Raw genomic sequence first — 20,619 nt, forward strand, 5'->3', positions numbered from 1 at the left:
AGCCCCTACCTTTGTCTCACTCAGGCCCACCCTGGGTTAAGGGGCTGTTGAAGGCACCCCAGGTCCTGCCTCGGAGCTGGGTGAGTACAGACCCCTCTGCAGGAGAGGTTACACGGCCACCCTGCTTCCTCCCCAAACGCATCACAAGGGACCCACTTAACGGACTAGGAGCGCGCCCACCATGCACTCCATGGACCTCTTGGGGTCCAGATACACCAGCCCCCAGGAGAGGCTGCTGCGGCAGGAAGACTGAGCAGGAAGGGGGCCGATGTGAGACGATTCATCATGATTTCCTGGCGCGATAAGCGAACCGTGACCCTGTTTTCACAAAGCCTGGGTCTCCAGAAATGCTGCTCACTGAAGGGCTGGTGGCCAGATGGCAGCCCTTCTGGGACTCCAGGGGGCAGAGGGGGTTTAGGTGAAACTGGGTGGCCGGAGTGGGCCCTTGTGGAGCTGGGGGACACAAGGCTCACTACTTTCCTATGTATTTGAAAGCTTCCATAATAAAGAGCTTATAATTCACAACGGCCGAGACGGGGAAATAGCTCCAGTGTCCTTCAGTGAACGCAGTCCATCCACACGGTGGAAGGCTATTTGGCTGTAACAGGGAATAAAGTCCTGGCACGCTATGACGTGGAAAAATCTGGAAGGCGTGATGCTCATGAAAAATGCCAGACGTAAAAGGACAAATATTGTACGATCCCACTTACAAGGAATGTCCCCAACAGGCAAACCCAGAGACAGAGGCAGATTCGAAGTTGTTAGGGCCGGGGGCCAAACGCTTAAGTGCTCAGCTGCTAACCAAAAGGTTGCAGGTTCAAATTCGCCCAGCGGCACCTCGGAAGAAAGACCTGGTGATCTGCTTCTGAAGAACCAGAAATTGAAAACCCTATGGAACACGGAGCCCTGGTGGCCCAGTGGTTAAGAACTTGGCTGCTAACCAAAAGGTCAGCAGTTTGAATTCACCAGCCATTGCTTGGGAACGGTATGGGCAGTTCTACTCTGTCCTAGAGGTTCGATTTGAGTTGGAATCGACTCGACAGCAACCGGTCTATGGAGCACAGTGCTGCTCTGACACACGTGGGGTCGCCAGGAGCTGGAGTCAACTCGACGACGGCAAATCGTTTGGTTTGTTCAGAGGCTTAGGGAGGAGAAGCGGGGAGAGAAGGCTCAGTATGAGTTTTCTTTTGGGGTGGTAAAGATTCTGGAATTAGATAGAGCTGGTGGTGGTCCAGCACTGTGAATCCACTGAACACCACTAGTGGTGCATCTTACTTCATGTGAGGTTTAACCAAGTAAAAAAAAGTTTAATGAAATAAAGAAATGAGCGGGGGCTGTGGAAGAGGTCACAGAGGCAAAGCCAGGTCAGTTACGGGGCAGATGAAGTGGCTCGTGGCTGCCTATGGGACTCAGAGGCAAGGCTGGCTCCTTTGGCCAGGATTCCTGCAGGCACAGATTGGCCTCGTGCAGCTGGGGTGTCCCTCCCTCAGCCCCGCTCCAGCCTGCTTGCTGGCACCAGAGCAGGGGCTTTCCCTGAAACCTGAGCCCTCACCTGGGGGCCCCAGGCACCCAGTGGCAGCATGAGGGGACTGGGCAACAGAAGTGCTTTGGGGCAGCAGGGGAGGCCAAGGACTTCCTCCATCAGAGTGTGGGATGCAGGGGACAGGGCAGGGCAGGGCAGCAGCCATCGGCCACCTCGAGGAACAGAAAGTTCTGGGTTGGGGTGGTGGGGAGCGGGAGGGGAGCAGAGTCCCCTGGTGAGAGGGCCCTGCCCTGGTCTGTGGGCTTGTCTGCCTCCTGGCCACCACCTATCCTCGACTCCCCCACTCACCACACCCCTGCCCCACACAGTCCTTCAGGACCACCTTAGTCCCCCTTCTGGAAGCCTTCCCGTCCTCCAGCCCTGACAGTTACCACCTCTGTCTCAGCTGAGACCCCTTGCCCAACTGTGGGGCTCCTTTTTGCCTGTCCCCTCCGAGTGATCTCTGAGACCCTACACTATTCACTCACCTATTCAGTCATTCATGCCTTCATTCAGCAAAGCTGGCCAATCAAGAGTGGTGCAGATGAGGACAAGAGTGGAGATGGGGCAGGGGCCACCCCAGAAGAGGGACGGGGGCGGGAGGCATGGCTTCACGGTCCACCTTTTGGTACCTACTGAATCACACACATGCGCTGACATTTCCCATTTAAAATGATCGATTCAATGAAATACAACAAAGGGCAGAAGAAAGGAGCCCGGCTTGGAATATCAGGGAGGACATGGAGGCCACCGTGCCTGTCTGTCCTTGGTTTCTGGCCTCCACCCCATGCTGGGCTTGTCCCAGAGCTTAATGGACCAGAGGACTCACAGCCCTGTGGTCACTCCCCTGCCCCTTTCCCAGGACCTTGGCACTGTGTCTGGGGCACTGGAGTCCTGCCATCCTCTGGTCAGGTGGCCAGTGCCCTGGACCCTTCTCAGGCTCTGGGACCCTCACACCATCTGTGACTGGTCAGCGCACACTGAGGGCCCGATAAGCTGTGGCAACGTATCCGGAACATAGCGCTGGGGAGCCCTGAAATGGTGGGGCCAGTGCCCAGCCCCTCAGCCCCACTCCTCCATTTGCCAACACCCTCAGAGCAGAGCTGACAACCTGGGAAGCACCTCCCACATGGCCTGGCCTCCCCGGAGCCCAGCAGCACCTAACAGAGCATCTGGCCAAGCTGAGACCTCACAGAAAGTCTCCATAGTCCTGTTCACGCCTCTGTCCAGTCCCAGCTCTGGAAGGAGCTGTGGCCAGACAAGAGGGATGGTTGGCAGGGGGAAGACGCCTCCACTGGGGGCCAGAGCATACTGGGTCCCCAACAGGGTTCTTGAGGGTGCTGAGGGGGTCCTGAGGGAGTCCTGAGGGGATGCTGGGGGAGCTTTCAGGGAGTGCTAAGTGGTTGCTGAGGGGATCCTGAGAAGGTCCTGAGGGAGTTGTGAGGGGATCCTGAGAAGGTCCTAAAAGAGCTATGAGAGGGTCTTGAGGGGTTTCTGAGAGGGTTCTGATGAGTCCTGAGTTGGTCCTGAGGGGGTCCTGTGGGGATCTTGAGGAAGTTGTGAGGGGGTCCTGAGAGCATCATGAGGGGACCTTGAGGGTGTATTGAGGGGGTTGTGAGAGGACCCTGAGGGCTCCTGATGGGTCCTAAGGGTTCAGGGGACCTTGAAGGGGTCTTGAGGGGCTGCTGAGTTAGTCCTGAGAGGTTCTGAGGGGTCCTGATGGGTCCAGAGGAGGTTCTGGGGGACTTCAAGGAGTCCCGAGAGGGTCCTGAGGGGATGCTGAAGGGTCGATGGCTTCAATGCCCCTCCCACCTGTGGCATCCTGGGATATGGAATCAGAAACCCTGTCACATGGGCGGAGAGAGGCCAGTCAGGGCATGGTGGCCTGAGGTGTGGATGAGGGCTGCCCCCCCACCCCCCGCCACACAGACAGGCAGACACATTCAGGCTCTGGTCTCCCCACCTGTGAGCAAGGCCACCTCACCTAAGCCAGCATGCCCATGTGGATGGCACCTGCCCTGCCCCTCCCAGGCCCACCCCGACCACACCCTGAGCCCCTCGTCCACCCTGGGATGGCCACTCACTCTGGAAGCTCCTGATCCCCTTCTCCAGGGCAGGCTTCCCTAGGCAATGTGCCTCTCTCACCTCTGCTGCAGCTGCTTCCAGAAGCCCCTCTGGGACCCCTTCCTGGCAGTGGGGTGGGCCTCAGGGTACGGCTCCAGCCACAGGTTCCTGCCCCTCTGAGGGTTTCTCACTGTCCCTAACTGCTCCTCTGCCTACCCGGCCTCCTTCCCCTTTCTCCAAAAGGCTTTCTCTGACTGGAAGCTAGCTGCTGGCCCCATGCCAGGCCTCGCTCCTGGGGAGGCTGCCTTCCTCCACAGCCCTCCAACTGCCAGCTTCCCCACCTCGCTGCCACCAGAGCTGCCCTTCCCCACAAAGCCACCCTCTCACTGCAAAGGTGGGCCCCTGCCCGGGAGCCCCTCTGCACTAGGTCCCCCTCACCCTGCCCTCCTGTCCAGAGTGCCCTTCTTCCCGGTGGTCACTCCCCTGCTCGAGAACCCACCGGGGCTCCCCACTGCCGGGGCATGAGATTGCCTAGCAGAACTCTCAAGGTCCTGCTCTCTGGTGGTGACCTCAAGCAGAAGGAATCTGGTGGAAAGAGACAGCAGCCCAAGAGCTGACTCTGCTTGGTGCTCATCCCATCCCTGCCTTCGTTAAATGGTCAACACCCAGCAGCTGGATTTGGGGCAGGAGAGGACAGGTCTCCCACTGAAAGAGACATCTCTCTCTGTGGGGGACTCTCCCCACCCCCAGGGGGACCCCACGTGTGCCAGAGCAGAACTGTGCTCCATGGGGTTTTTAATGGCTGGTTTTCCAGATGTAGATCACCAGGACTTTGTTCCAAGGCGCCTCTGGGGGGACTCAGACCACCAACCACTTGGTTAGGTGGTATAAACAGTTACTGTACTTGGCTGCTAACCAAAAGGTTGGAGGTTTGAGTCCACCCAGTGGCTGCTCGGAAGACAGACCTGGGGATCTACTTCAGAACGCCAGCCATTGAAAACCCTGTGGAGCTCAGTTCTACTCTGACACACGTGGAGCCGCCATGAATCAGAGCTGACTCAATGGCAACAGGTAACTGGTCCCCCAGGGCGGTGGGTTTCCAGCTTTGACTAGTTTGAGTCAGCCTGTCTGGGGTGGGCCCAGGAAGTGATACATCAAACCAGTGCCCCAGATATGCTGAGGCAGGTGGGCCTCAGGCCCCTCTGAGAGACACCGTGCTGGAGAGTTTTCATGTCCACCCTCTCACCCCTCTGAGGAACCACCACCGGCCTTCTGAGACACTTCCTCTGGAGGCTGGGCAAGGTGCCAAGCGATAGCAGATGGGCAGCCAGTTCTCAGAAGAGGAGATGTAAACGGCTCATTACAGGCGTCAAAAGATGCTCGGCTCACACATATAACAGGTATATATGTGAAGAGGGTACGGCATTGCTATTTCTCCCCCATGAGATCAGCCAACACCCAGGAGTCTTCCAACAATCCACGGGGCAGAAGGCACCTGAGTATTGCTCATGGGCATACAAAACGGCACAAAGCCCAGGGAGGGGACTTGGCAACACCTAGCACGATCAGAGATCCATTTACCCTCGGATCCAGTAATCCCATTTCTAGGACTTTATTCCAAAGACAGACACGCAGGATGAGGAGAACTAGACCACAGAACCGTAGAGTGGGCAACGGCCTAGGAACTGCCAAGGTCTACCAGTGGCCCTGATGGAACAAGGCATCTTCCGTCTGCTCCACAGAGGGGATCTGTGGAGACTGGCTGCACGTTTGATGAAATCAGAGCAGTGCTCATTTTTTTGGTTAAGTGTGGTAATACTACTGGGCTCATGTGTTTTTAAAAGTCCTGATCTTTTATGCAGAAATTTCTGCAGACAAAATGATATGCCGTCTGGCACTTTTCAGTCTTCTGGGATAGAAGGTAGAGGGCAGGTAGACAACAGTGGTCAGGATTTGATAACAGCTGGAGCTGGGTGACAGGGTTCATTGTACCATTCTGTCTGGTCTTGTATCTGTTTGAAAACGTCCATTCTAAAATAATAAAATCAAAGATGGCCATCTCCTCCCATCCCACTACAGACGCCTACAAAGTGTGGAAAATCTGCGTGTTTGGGGCTTGTTCTTTTAGCTCTGCAGTAGTGCAGAAGAAGCTGGCGTTTTCTCAGTAGACCTGAAATGCCGAGGAGTCCCTGAGAGTCAGAAGGCAGGAGGAGGGTCAGATGGAGGAGGGAAACCACAGCTAACATTCGCCTGGCAGAGGACTCCTGGCACGGGATGGGGGCCAGGCGGCCTGCCCGACGACTGCACGTGGGCTTGACTGGTCTAGCGTGGATGGTTCAATACAGCCCCCTTATACACACACATAGATGCATGCCGCCATGCGTATGTACATATACACATGCACACATGTACACATACACATGCTCACATGCCTGTGAACACATGCACACACAGGTGCACAGACATGACAAAAACAAATGCATGCATATATACACACATGCACACATACACACCGTGCACACATACACATGTGCACACATGCACACACACAATGCACATACATGTACATCTACATGCACACACACAGACATACACAGATACACACACACTTCTGCCAAGCAACAGCTATGGGAGAGGCCTTTGGGTGGAGAGGCTACCATGTGAGCCTGAGCCAAGCAGACAGAGGTGCTGCACCCAGAGCGCTCTTGTCTGGTCCTCCAGACAGCCAGAGAGTCCCAGTAGGCCCACAGGGCCTCTCAGGAGAACTAGCACTGGCCAAGAACCGCCCAACATCTGGAAGATGAGCCCATTCACCTGGGAACGAACAGGAATCCCTGGGCTCATGGTCCTCTGTCTCACTCAGCCTGGAGAGCCAGAAGTCTTCAGAACTGGACCCAGTCCTACCCCACGCTGCACAGGGGGAAACCAAGGCCCGGGGAGGGGGCACTGACTGGCCCAAGTCTCCCAGAAATCAGCAGAGAGGATTGGAATGTCCAGCCCAGGCTCTTACACGACCATGGATTCAGAGCTGGGACTCCAGGCACAAGGTTTAGGACGACTCAGCTGGGACCAAGGGCAGAGAAAGGAGCAGGCCAGAACCTTGAGGCCAGGCCTTAGACACTGAGGAGCTGTGGAGGCTAGAAGGGCCATGGGAAATGAGGAGGGGCAGACAGACGTGTGAGTGACTGGACCTGGGGAGAGGGAGGTGCACAATGGGGCATGGAAAAGGAGGAAACCAGGCCATCCCAGAATTAGGATGAGAGTTAGGACTAGATTAAGGTTAGGGCAAGACTTATGGTTAGGGTTATAGTTAGGTCTGGTTGTTGTTGTTCTTAGGTGCCGTGGAGTTGGTTCTGAGGATAGTGACCCTTGGTACAACACAACGAAACACTACCCAGTCCTGCGCCATGCTCACAATCATTGTTATGCTTGAGCTCATTGTTGCAACCACTGTGTCAATCCATCTCATTGAAGGTCTTCCTCTTTTTTGCTGACCCTCTACTTTACCAAGGATTAAGTTCTTCTCCAGGGACTGATCTCTCCTGATAACATGTCCAAAGTACGTGAGACATAATCTTGCCATCTTTGCTTCCAAAGAGAATTCTGGTTGTACTTCTTCTAAGACAGGTTTGTTCATTCTTTTGGCAGTCCATGGTATATTCAATATTCTTCATCAACACCACAATTCAAAGGTGCACCTTAGTCTTCAGGGTGACGTCTTTGCTTCTCAACACTTTGAAGAGGTCCTTTGCAGCCGATTTGTCCAATGCAACACATCGTTTGATATCTTCACTGCTGCTTCCATGCATGTTGACTGTGGGTCCAAGTAAAATGAAATCCTTGACAACTTCAGTCTTTTCTCCGTTTACCATGATGTTGCTCATTGGTCCAGTTGTGAGGATTTTTGTTTTCTTTATGCTGAGATGCAATCCATACTGAAGGCTGTGGTCTTTGATCTTCATCAGTAAGTGCTTCAAGTCCTCTTCACTTTCAGCAAGCAAGGTTGTGTCATCTGCATAACGCAGGTTGTTAATGAGTCTTCCTCCAATCCTGATGCTCTGTTCTTCTTCATATAGTCCAGCTTCTCAGATTATTTGCTCAGCATACAGACTGAATAAGTTTGGTGAAAGGATACAACCCTAGTGCACACATTTCCTGACTTTAAACAACTCACTATCCTCTTGTTCTGTTCAAACGACTGCATCTTGATCTATGTACGGTTTCCTCACGAGTACAGTTAAGCGTTGTGGAATTCTTATTCTTCAAAACGTTATCCATAATTTGTTATGATCCACACAGTCGAACGTCTTTGCATAGTCAATAAAACACAGGTAAACATCTTTCTGATATTCTCTGCTTTCAGCCAAGATCCATCTGATATCAACAACAATAACCCTCGTTCTAAGTCCTCTTCTGAATCTGACTTGAATTTCTGGGAGTTCCCAATCGATGTACCACTGCAGCCACTTTTGAATGATCTTCAGAAAAAATTTACTTGCATGTGATATTAATGATCTTGCTCCATAATTTCCATATTTGGCTGGATCACCTTTCTTGGGAATAGGCATAAATATGAATTTCTTCCAATCGGTTGGCCAGGTAGCTCTCTTTCAAATTTCTTGGCAGAGACGAGTGAGCACTTCCAACGCTGCATTCGTTTGTTGAAACATCTCAGTTGATATTCTGTCAATCCCTACAGCCTTGTTTTTCACCAATGCCTTCAGTGCAGCTTGGACCTCTTCCTTCAGTACCATCGTTTCCTGACCATATGCTACCTCCTGAAATGGTTGAACACTGACCAATTCTTTTTTGGTACAGTGACTCTGTATATTCCTTCCATCTTCTTCTGATGCTCCTGTGTTGTTTAATATTTTCCCCATGGAATCCTTTAATATTGAAACTTGAGGCTTGAATTTTTTCTTCAGTTTTTTCAGCTTGAGAAATGCTGAGCATGTTCTTCCCTTTTGGTTTTCTAACTCCGAGTCTTTGCACGTGTCATTATAATACTTTACTTTGTCTTCTGGAGCCGCCCTTTGAAATCTTCAGTTCTGCTTTTTCACTTTGTCATTTATTCTGTTTGCTTTAGCTATTGGACATTCAAGAGCAAGTCAGAGTCTCTTCTGACACCTGTTTTGGTCTTTTCCACAGGGTTAGGGTGGTTAGAGTTAGGGTGGTTAGGGTTAGGGTTAGGGTCCAGGTCAAGGTCAACATGAGAAGGAATGAAGGAGGATTTATGATCTTTTACTGGGTCCTGGCTCGGTTTCAAAATCTGAAGACACTCCAAGATCCTTTTTCAAGAATCATCTGTGTACATGCACAAATATCCACATATGTAAGTGTGTGCACACCCACACCCACTCCCACTCACATACCACTACATAATAATTCAGGGTATTCGTAGACCCAACAAGCCGGGGACTCTACTAGCACATCTCACCCTATGCCCAGGAACACCCGATCCCTGCTCTCATTTTCCCAAAACCACCCATCCTGCAGATCCATTCCCAGGCAGGCCCCCTGACTACTGGAGTCATTCACCCACCCACTCACCCATCCATCCATCCATCCACCCACCCACCCACCCATCCATCCACTTGTCACTGTTTCATTTCCTCAAACACAGAGTTGCTGTGCAACCCCTTTGTGCCAAACACTGAACTGATGGGTCAGGCCATTTCCTTCCGTTCTAGAGTATGGTGACAGTCTATGCAGTACCCTTGGGGACTGGGGTGGTAATTTCAGAAAGTCACACTGAATGAGGTTATGGAAAATAACTGTTCTATCAGCCAGGGGCATGGTTTAGATAAGAGCTCTGGGAGAAGGCAGCGACTGGGAAACTTGCCCTGCTGTGACAGGTAGCTGAAAGAGCACAGCTCCCAGAACAGGACTTGTGAAAACCGTCGCCCGGGAAAGCCCTGCTGGCTGCCTTGGCAGCATGGTCACTGATCCTGCCAACTTTCTGGCCTCCCCTGCCACTTCCTCATCTGGAAAACCTAGAGCTTCGATTTGGCTGACACCTGCCTCTTCCCTGGCCCCAGCTGGCTGCCAAGCCCTGCTAGGGGACTGTGTGTGTGATAACTCAGACCTCACAAACTCTCTTGGAGGAGTTGCCCTCACTCACAGTATCCATTTTCTGACATCCCGAGGGCTCAATGCACTGCCATGTGGATCCCACCATGGTCAGTCCATCAAACATCTCTCACTTCGACCCCCATGTCACTAAACCTCCCAGCAGCATTTGGAAAAGCTAACCAGTCCCTAGTCCTTTCTTTCCTTTTTCTTTTAATAAAATGTTGAATACAGGTAGTCCCCAGCTTACGACAGGGTTCTGTTCTGACAACTCCGTCATAAGTTGGTTCTAACGTAAGTCAGACACCTCTTTTTTTTTTTTTTTTGGTTTTCATTATTATTGCCTTTTATGATCAGTTTCTTTATAAATCCAATCTTTACTTGTCTTTGGGGGTTGGCATTCGAATGATAACATCAGCAAATCATGCAATACCGTACGAAGTACACGTTACTAACAACGAGAGGTACAAAAAAAAAAAAGGATGGTTGTAAGTTGGGGAATACCTGTACCTGTAAATGAATACCCAGGAGCTCACCATGCAGGTTAAGGAATAAAACATGATCGAAGGCCCTGTGCACCCTGCCCAAATTCTGAAACCCTCCCGTACCGGCATCCCAGAGGCAACCACTAACCCACCCCTTCCCTGGGCCTCCGCCACAGCATGCTCACCTTGTTTTGCTCCTCCCTCTCTGGTCTCTCCTCATACATCCCTAATGTCCTTCATTTGGGTCCCTAAAATGTTGGGTTTCGTCAGGCTCAGTCTTGTACCCTTCCTTCTCCCATCAACACTCCCAATAAGCAGGCTCACCCATTCCCATTGACTCGCCATCATCCTTATGCCAATGATCTTCAATTGCCAGCTCCACCCTCAGTCATATATGCAACTGCCTACCAGGCATCTTCTCTTAGATACCTTACAAACACTTTAAATGCAACTTGTCCAAAGCTGACCTCATCATCAAGCTCCTTCATTACCCTTGCCCTCCCCCCCCCACACCCCCTAACCTTCCTTCAAAGTTCCCATCTCAAAGAATGATCCCATCTTGTTGCCCAGGCCAGACATGTGGCTATTCTTGATTCTTCCTCTCTCCCTTGCCAGCCAATCAATCCATCAATAAGTTATATACGTTGATACATTGATACCATCAAGTCGGTTCAGACTCATAGCAACCCTATGCATGACAGAACGAATCACTACCAGGTCTTACATCACCCTCACAATCTTTGCTATGCTTAAGCCCATTGTTGTAGCCACTGTGTCAGTCCGTCTCATTGAGGGTCTTCCAGTTTTTTGATGACCCTCTACTTTAGCTAGCCTGATATCCTTCTCCAGGGACTGGTCTCTCCTGATAACATCTCCAAGGTACGTGAGACGAAGTCTTGCCATTCTCGTTTCCAAGGAGCACTCTAGCTGTACTTCTTCCAAAGACGGACTTGTTCGTTCTTCTGGCAGTCCATGGTATATTCAGTATTCTTCACCAACATCATAATTCAAGCACATCAGTTCTTCTTTGGTCTTCCTTATTCATAGTCCAGCTTTCGCATGCCTATGAGGTGATTGAAAATATCATGGCTTGGGTCAGGCGCACCTTAGTCCTCAAAGTGACACCTTTGCTTTTCAACATCTTAAAGAGTTTTTTTTTTTCCTTTTTTTTGTCAAAGATTTGCCAAATGCAATACATCATCTGCTGTTTCTATGGGTATTGATTGTGGATCCAAGTAGAATGAAGTCCTTGACAACTTCAATATTGCCTCCATTTATCATGATGTTGCTTATTGGTCCAGTTGTGAGGATTTTTGTTTTCTATATGTTCAGGTGCAATCCATAGTGAAGACTGTGGTCTTTGATCTTCATCAGTAAGCGCTTCAAGTCCTCTTCACTTTCAGCAAGCAAGGTTGTGTCATCTGCATAGCGCAGGTTGTTAATGAGTCTTCCTCCAATCCTATGCCCCGTTCTTCTTCATGTAGTCCAGCTTCTTGGATTATTTGCTCAGCATACACATTGAGTAAGTGTGGTGAAAGGATACAACCCTGACGCACACCTTTCCTGACTTTAAACCAGGCAGTATCCCCTTGTTCTGTTTGAATGACTCTCTCCTGGTCTATATACAGGTTCCTCAAGAGCACAGCAAAGTGTTTTGGAATTCCCATTCTTCTCAATGTTATACATAATTTGTTATGATCCACACAGTCAATAGTCAATAAAACACAGGTAAGCCTTCTGTATTCTCTGCTTTCAGCCAAGATCATCTGACATCAGCAATGATATCCCTCATTCCATGTCCTCTTCTGAATCTGCCTTGAACTTCTGGCAGTTCCCTATTGATGTACTGCTGCAACCGCTTTTGAATGATCTTCAGCAAAATTTTACTTGTGTGCGATATTAATGACATTGTTCGAAATTTCCATATTCAGTTAGATCACCTTTTTTTGCAACGGGTACAGATATGGATCTCTTCCAGCTGGCTGACCAGGTAGCTGTCTTCCAAATTTCTTGGCATAGACGAAAGAGCACTTCCAGTGCTGCATCTCTTGGTTGAAACATCTTAATTGGTATTCTGTCAATTTCTGGAGCCTTGTTTTTTGCCAATGCCTTCAGTGCAGTTTGGACCTCTTCCTTCAGTACCATTGGTTCTTGATCATATGCTACCTCCTGAAAAGGTTGAACATTGCCCAATTCTTTTTGGTACAGTGACTCTGTGTATTCCTTCCATCTTCTTTTGATGCTTCCTTCATCGTTCAATACTCTCCCCTTAGAATCCTTCAATAGTGCAACCCAAGGCTTGAATTTTTTCTTCAGTTCTTTCCGTTTGAGAAATGACAAGCATGTTCTTCCCTTTTGGTTTTCTAACTCCAGGTTTTTCCACATTTCAGTGTAACATTTTACTTACTCTTCTTGTGCTGCCCCTTTGAGATCTTCTGTTTGGCTCTTCTACTTCATTATTTCTTCTTTTCACTTTAGCTACTTGGTGTTCAAGAGCAAGTTTCAGAGTCTCTTCTGACATCCACTTTGGTCTTTTCTTTCTTTCCTGCCTTTTTAATAACTTCTTGCTTTCTTCATGTATGACGTTCTTGATGTCATTATACAACTCGTCTGGTCTTCGGCTGTGAGTGTTCAATGCATCAAATCTATCCTTGAGATGGTCTGTAAATTCAGATGGGATATACTCAAGGCCATATTTTGGCTCCTCTGGACTTGCTCTAATTTTCTTCAGTTTCAACCTGAACTTGCATATGACCAAGTGATGATCTGTTCCATAGTCGGCCCCTGGCCTAGTTCTGACTGAAGATACTGAGCTCTCCACAGATGTATTCAATTTGATTCCTGTGTATTCTGTCTGGCTACATCCACATGTATAATTGCGATTTATGTTGCTGAAAAAGAATATTTGCAGTGAAGAAGTCTTTGGTCTTGCAAAATTCTATCATGCGATCTCTGGTGTCATTTCTACCACCAAGGCCATATTTTCCAACTACTGACCCTTCTTTGTTTCCAACTTTTGCATCTCAATCACCAGTATTTATGAGTGCATCTTCACGGTACGTTTCATCAATTTTAGACCACAGAAGTTGGTAAAAATCTTCAATTTCCTCATCTTTGGCATTAGCGGTTGGTGCATAAATTCGAATAATGGTCGTGTTAACTGGTCTTCTTTGTAGGGGTATGGATATTATCCTGTCACTGACAACGTTGTACTTCAGGGTAGATCTTGAAACGTTCTTTTTGATGATGGATGTGGTTCCATTCCTCTTCAATCTGTCATTCCTGGCATAGTAGGCCACACGATTTTCTGATTCAAAATGGCCAACACCAGTCCCCTTCAGCACACTAATGCCTAGGATACTGATCTTTATATGCTCCACTTCATTTTTGACTACCTCCAATTTTCCTAGATTCATACTTTGTACATTCTAAGTTCTGATTATTAATGGACGTTTTGCAGCTGTTTCTTCTCATTTTGAGTTGTGCCACCTCAGCAAATGAAGGTCCCAAAAGCTTGACTCCATGCACGTCATTAAGGTCGACTCTAAGGAGGCAGCTCTTCCCCAGTCGTATTTTGAGTGCCTTCCAACCTGAGGCACTCATTCTCCGGCACTATACCAGACAGTGTGCTGCTGATATTCATAAGGTTTTCACTGTCTGATTTTTTCAGAAGTAGACTGCCACGTCCTTCTTCCTAGTCTGCCTTAGTCTGGAAGTGCCACTGAAACCTGTCCATCATGGGTGACTGTACCAGTATTTGAAATACTGGGTGGCATAGCTTCCAGCATCACAGCAAGACATAAGCCACCACAGTACGACAAACTGACAGACACATGGGGAAGTTATATGTGCATATTGTAAACCCCGTATCAACCACAGAAAAGACAAGAAGATGTAACACATAAGCCAACAGAGGAGATAAAAGGAGTACTAAAAACAAAACAGAAACTCAATCCAAAAGAAGATAGGGAAAGATGGGGGGAGTGGATAAAGAAAAGAAGAGACAAATAGAATAGAAAGCAAATAGCAAGATGGGAGACTTAAACCCAACTGTTAGAGGCTGAATTGTATTCCCCCAAAATACATGTCAACTTGGTTGGACCATGATTCTCAGTATTGTGTGGTTGTTCTCCATTTTGTGATTGTAATTTTATGTTAAAGAGGATTAGGGTGAGATTGTAATGCCCTTACTAAGGTCACATCCCTGATCCAATGTAAAGGGAGTTTCCCTGGAGCCTGGCCTGCACCATCTTTTATCTTAGAAGAGATAAAAGGAAAAGGAAGCAAGCAGAGAGTGGGGGCCTCATACCACCAAGAAAGAAGAACCAGGAGCAGAGTGCATCCTTTGGACCCAGGTTTCCTGTGCAGAGAAGCTCCTAGTCCAGGGGAAGATTGACAATAAGGTCCTTCGTCCAGAGCTGACAGAGAGAGAAAGCCTTCCCCTGGAGCTGACGCCCTGAATTTGGACTTCTAGCCTACTAGACTGTGAGAAAATAAATTTCTCTTTGTTAAAACCATCTGCTTGTGGTATTTCTGTTATAGCAGCACTAGATGACTAAGACACCAACCATATCAATAATTACATTAAAGGTAAGTGGTTTAAGCACCCCAATTAAAAGGCAAAGATTTTCAAGTTGCATTATAAATGCAAGAAGCAACAATATGCTGTCTAAATGTACACACTTTAGCTATAAAGATAAGACAAAAGTAAAAGAATGAAAACAGAAATTGAAACCACTAATCAGAAGAAAGCTGAATATGTATATTATTATTAAAGTAAACTTCAGGATAAGGAATATTGTAAGAGATAAATAGAAACATTTCATAATGATTAAAGAATCACGACATCAAAAATATACAGCAGCTCTAAACGTGTTTGCAACTAGTTACAGAGATTCAAAATAAATGAAGCAAAACTGATAGAACTGGAAGGATAAATAGACAAAAGCACAATCATAATGGCATATTTCAACATGCCTCTCTCAGTAACAGAACAAATAAACCAAACATTATTAATGCTACACAGCAGACTTGAACAGCATCAGCCAACTTGTCCAAACTGGTATTTACACAACGTCCCGCTCAACAACATCGGAATATATGAACGTTCCCCAGAATGGGCCGTGAAATCGGTGCTAACAAATTAAACGGATTTAAATCACACAGAGCTTGTTGTCGAAACACAGCAGAACTAAACTAGAAATCAGTATCGAAAGAGACACGATATCTAAAGAATGCCCATGTTCCAAATATTTGTGAATTAAAGAACAAGAACACACATAAAAATAACTCAGTGGACAAATAAGTAATCAAAGGAAAATTATAAAATATTTAGAAAAGAACAATAATGAGAACAAAACTTATCAATATTTGTGAGATAAAACTAATGCAGTGCTTAGTGGAAGGTGTGTAGCTTTAAGTACTTACATTAGAAAAGAAGAAGGTCTAAAATCATTGATCTGAGATTCCATCTTAGGAATCTAGGGAAAAAATTAAACCCAAGTAAGTAGAAGAAAGAAAATAAGAAAGAGTAGAAACATAATGTAATAGAAAAAACAAACAATAGAAAATCTACAAAATGAAAGTTGGTTCTCTGAAAACATCAATAAAATCGATCAACTCCTAGCTAGACTGATCAAGGGGAAAACACACACAAATTACTAATACAAGGAATAAAAGAGGAGACGTCACTTCAGACCCTACAGACATTAGAAGAACAAGGAAACATTATCAATAACCATATGCAAATCCATCTGTCAATTTAGATGAAATGGACAAATTTCTTGAAAGTCACAACAAAAAGAAATAGCAAATTTGAATACCCTTGTGTTTATTAAAGTTGTTGAATTAATAATTTAAAACCTTTTCACCACGAAAACTCTTTTTCCAGATGATGGTACAGGTGAATTCTATCAAACATTAAAGGAAAAAATACTATCAATCTTAAACACTTCCAGAAAACAAAGAAAGAGGAACACTTCTCAACTTATTTTAAGAGGCAAGCTCAACCCCTCATTCCAAAACCGGAAAAAGATGTTACAAGAAAAGAAAACTACCGAACAATATCTGGCATGAACATAGACACAAAATCCTTAGTAAAATATTAGCAAATCAAATTCAGCAATATATAAAACAAACAACAGACTGCATACAAGTAGGACTTGCCCCAGGAATGTAAGGTTTATTTTAACATTCAATCAATGTAATTCATTGAATAGAAAAAAGGAGAATATTTACATAATCCTATTAACAGATGCAGAAAAATCATTTGACAAAACTCAATACCCATTTACGACAAGAAACTATCAGCAAGCTAGGAATAGAAGGAGACTTAATGGTGAAAGACCGAACACGTTCCCCAAATGCTAAGCAACAAGGAAAGGATGTCCACTTTCAAAATGGTATTGGAGCTCCTAGCCACTGAAAATAAGGCAAGAAGAAGAAAACATGCATTCAGATAGGAAATGAAGAAGTAAATCTCTCCATTGTTGACATAATTGTCTATGTGTAGAAAATCCTATGGGATTAAAAAAAAAAAAAAACTACGAACTAATAAGTGAATTTGGCAAGATGATAAGACATAAGGTTAATATGCAAAAAAATTGTATATACTAGCAACAAACAATTAGAAAATGAAACTAAAAATACAATGCCATTTATAACAGCATAAAAAAATAGAGTATTTAGGAATAATTGCAAACATGTATACTCAAAACTACGGATTATTGCTGACAGAAGCTAAAGAAGACCTAAATCGGTGGAAAGGTATACCACGTCCATGGATTGGAAGAGTCAGTTCTCCTACTATCTGCTATATGATCAATCCAACCAAGCATCACTCATCAAGTTCTGCTGGGTTTGCCTCCCAAGCGCAGGTCAACACTGACTTCCTCTCTTGGCCTCCACTCCCTCCTGCCTGGGACAGAACACACCATCTCTCCCCTGGGTGTCTGCAACGGCCTTCTTGTTCGTCCCCTACCCCCAATTCATCTTCAATACTTCAGCCAGAGAGATTTCAAAAATACATGTCAGGCCCAACTTCAAATCATGCCGTGGCTCCCGCTCCCCGAGAGGTAAGATGCAAACTCCTTGCACGGCCCTCAAGGTCCCTGTCTGCCTCTCCAGCCTCAGCCCTGGCCACGTGCTCTGACCCCTCCCCCACAGTGCAGACACAGAGCTTCTTCCCGCTCCTGAGGGTGAGGGGTGCCCAGGAACACCCTCCCAGCCCCTCCTCCGCACCTGGTTGATCCTAGCCTGGTCAAGGAACACCCCCACCACTACCACCATATGCAGAGCTGTCCCCTCAGGTCAAAATTCTCCAAAGTACCTGTGTTTGGGTGGTCCTCCCTAACAGACGGTGCGTGCCACAAGCACAGGGGCGCTGGGTGTCTCAGCCGCATCCCCAGCACCTGGCACTGGGACTGCCACCCCACATACGCTTTTGAATGTCTTCAGAATGGTAGGACGGTGGGGCTTGGGGTGGCGGGAAGTGATCTGTGGATCCTGGTTGGTCTTCTCAGTGGGGCTTGGAGGATGAAGGAGTCCACGGCAACTGGAACACAGAAGCACACACATGTGCTGCCACAGGTGCCATCGTCACACCTCCCCAACACACACAATGCCCCAGGAACCCACAGGGGACACAGGGCTAGCCCCTGACAGAGCAGCGTGACCCTACCTGGCTGGCCGCCTCTTACCCACTCTACTCTGTCCAGCCTCCTGCCCCAGGAAGTCCTGCCCAGCCAGGCCCCCTCCCTGGCCAGGCCCCCTCCCTGACACCTGCTTTCAGGGCACACGGGTCGGGATACTTACCCCAGCGTCTGTACCCCAAGGCCTGGAGGAGGAAGGGATGAGGGCAGTGAGAAGAGAACTGGGGACCAGGAAAGTGTTCCCAACCAGGAGGCACACACCCGTCATTCCTGGAGCAGGAAGTGACAGGGGAGAAAACCTAAACAGGCCGGTGTGGGGCAAAGTCTGTTGGGAGAGGCCAGAAGTGGTGTCTACAGCATACACCTAGACCTGCCAGGCTGGATCTGCCTGAGTCTCAGGCCACCTGAGGGCAGGGTGGTGGTCCTCACCCTCACAGCCTGTGCAGGTCCACATGTGGGCTGGGCTTTCCTGCTTTCACCCTGCCAGCAATACCAGGGGTGGGGGAAAGCCAGACTGATTGATCGATTGATGGACTGACTGATGTACAGAGAATGGAGGGCCCGAGGAGGCCCAGGACGAGCCGGCCCGCAGCTCGAGGGCACCCTCTGGAGGCTCCCTGGTGGCCTGGCAGCTGGTGGTTGGGGCGGGCAGTGGAGGGAGCCCATTTCCATGGCCTTCCCCTGGCCTCCCTGCCCACAAGCAGACCTGGAGAGAGAGCTCCTCAGGTCAGTGCAGAGGCCCCATGGCACAGACTGCTCGTGCCCCAGGCCTGCCCACCCCCTCCCCTCCCTGCAGCCCTCCAGGTACGCCCTAGTGCACCCACAAAGGGGTCAGGCCGAGGCTGCGGCCCTCACCAGGCTTTCAGCCTGAGCACCCACACGGTGACCATAGGTATAGCACAGACGGACACCCCGCGTGGCCGAAGCATGGATAGCAAGTGCCCACTGGAGCCACCCAGGGAAGGGCAGGTGGGGTGGTCAGCACAGCCTCCGCCCTCCCTCCTCCATCTGTCACTGTGACCCCTCTGGGCAGCTGCCTCAGTCCCATGTGGGACTGGGACAGGCCACATCTGCTCTGAGTACCCAGCCCTGGCCAAGGCCTAAGGCCCTCATACTTCTCCCTGGGTGATCCCACCTGCTCCCCCACCCTAATATGCATCCATCTGCAGGGATGGTGGGGGAGCTCTTCAGAATCTGCTGGGGCCAAAGAGCATCAGGGCTGTTTTAGAGCTGGATCTATGACCGCCCGGCTGGCTGGCCAGGAGGGCCATGGCTGGGGCAGGGGAGACAGCTGGCCCATTCCCCAGGTGGGGGTGGGTGCTCTGTGGACCCAATGGATGCAGGGGTCCCCAGGGTGGGGTTTGAGATGCACAGACAAGAGGAACTCCAAAGGGGCATCCAGTGCTCTGTGGTCAGCGAGAACAGTAGGGGAGGCCTGCACTGCTTACAAGGAAGCTCTCTTCTCTTCATTTTACTTCCTCGGCCCATCTGAAGGGGCCCCCAGTCACCCTGTGTGGAGGGGCGGGGCAGTCAGAGATGGGGGGCTGAATCTTGGTGGGGGCACTTGGGCTGCAGGGTGGAGAAAGCAAAGACCACGCCAGAGCCTCAGCCCCAGCATCTGAACCGTGGCCAGTGCTGGCCTGCTGGGCTGAGAGCTGGGACCTGGATGGGGAGGGGGATGCTGGGCAGGGCCCCTGAAGACTTCACTCCCAGACTCCTGGGATGTTTCTGAGCCTGAAAGTGTATGGATGTGGCCCACTCCCCGCTGTAGACAGCACAGGGCCCTCAGGACCCCCCTCCTCTGTCTCTAACCATGACTGCACACTGCTGGGGTGTTTGCCCAGCTCTGCAGCAGGCTGCCCCGCACTGTGTCCTGCTGCCTTCCCAGGTGTTGGCCCCTTGGCAGACATGGCCACAGGCCCCACGCAGGACTCCGCTGCTCCCGGGGGCATGGACTGGCTGAGGGCTCTGGCCTGCTTCCAAGTGCCCTGAGGCCCTGGCTCCAATGGGCAGGCATGGCCACCCTGCCCAAGTCAGTGGAAGCCAGGGGCCAGGGAGAGTGGGCAGGAGTCTGTCCACAGGAAGGGCCTCCTCCAGGTCAGCTGGTGGGACTAATGATGAACTGGGGGGGGACCCTGATAGAGACACCCAGCGCCCTGCCCAGCGGGGGGCACACGTGGGCTGGGTGGGCAGGCTGGGTCAGGAATCAGGCGGGTGGGGGCAGTGGTCACAGGCCAATGGGGACACCGATGTCAGGAGCCACATGGCAACCAGGGGTCAGCAGATGTACAGGTCTAAGGCCGTGCAGACCCTCCACCCAGCCCACCCCTGAAGAGCCTGGGGAGTAAGGGGCAACATTGAAGTGGGACTCTCAATGACCCCCCACCAGTGACCAGAGGGCACCCTTGGATCTTCTGGCCTCACTGTCCCCTCATGCCCCTGGGGAACCTCAGATGCCTGCTCTCAGATGAGGCAGGGACTCCTGGGAAGGAAGGAAGGCTCCTGACCCACCCCCACCCCCACCCCATTCCACATTCCAGGGAATCTGGCCCGTGAGCCCAAGTCTAGGCAGACTCTGCCTCTCCCCTCCGCAGCTGCCAGCTCCCTACCCAAGGCTGTCCTCCTTTGTCCTGGAGCAGTCGCCCCCTCGTCCTGGCCCTCGCCTCTCACTCCAGGTCAGCTGGAGGAGGCCTCTACCCCGAACGCGCCCTGGACACCAGCTGCTGTGGCCCCCACCCCTCAAGAGCAGGTGCACGTCCGCTTCCAACCCTCTGTACCTCCACTCCCTCCTCCCCAATCCGCCTACCCCAGCTGTGCTCACCTCCCACTG

General features: G+C 49.7%; 1 protein-coding gene across 5 annotated transcripts in view; it reads right to left on the reverse strand.

Annotated features, from left to right (window-relative positions):
* The window catches only part of GPR35 (G protein-coupled receptor 35), a 45,431-nt gene extending 24,858 nt beyond the window's left edge, over nt 1-20,573 (reverse strand). For 3 of the 5 annotated variants that reach the window (XM_064286416.1, XM_064286415.1, XM_064286414.1), the window contains exon 1: nt 3,668-9,159. The gene's annotated coding sequence lies outside the window, so the exon portion shown is untranslated. Of the gene's footprint in view, nt 1-3,606; nt 9,160-17,467; nt 17,693-17,952 lie in introns of those variants that run through there. The other 2 variants (XM_064286412.1, XM_064286413.1) reach the window with 2 other exon arrangements.
* Between the last annotated feature and the right edge of the window lie 46 nt (nt 20,574-20,619).

The sequence above is a fragment of the Loxodonta africana genome, chromosome 6 (genome assembly GCF_030014295.1).
Source record: "Loxodonta africana isolate mLoxAfr1 chromosome 6, mLoxAfr1.hap2, whole genome shotgun sequence".
NCBI classification, from domain to species: domain Eukaryota; kingdom Metazoa; phylum Chordata; class Mammalia; order Proboscidea; family Elephantidae; genus Loxodonta; species Loxodonta africana.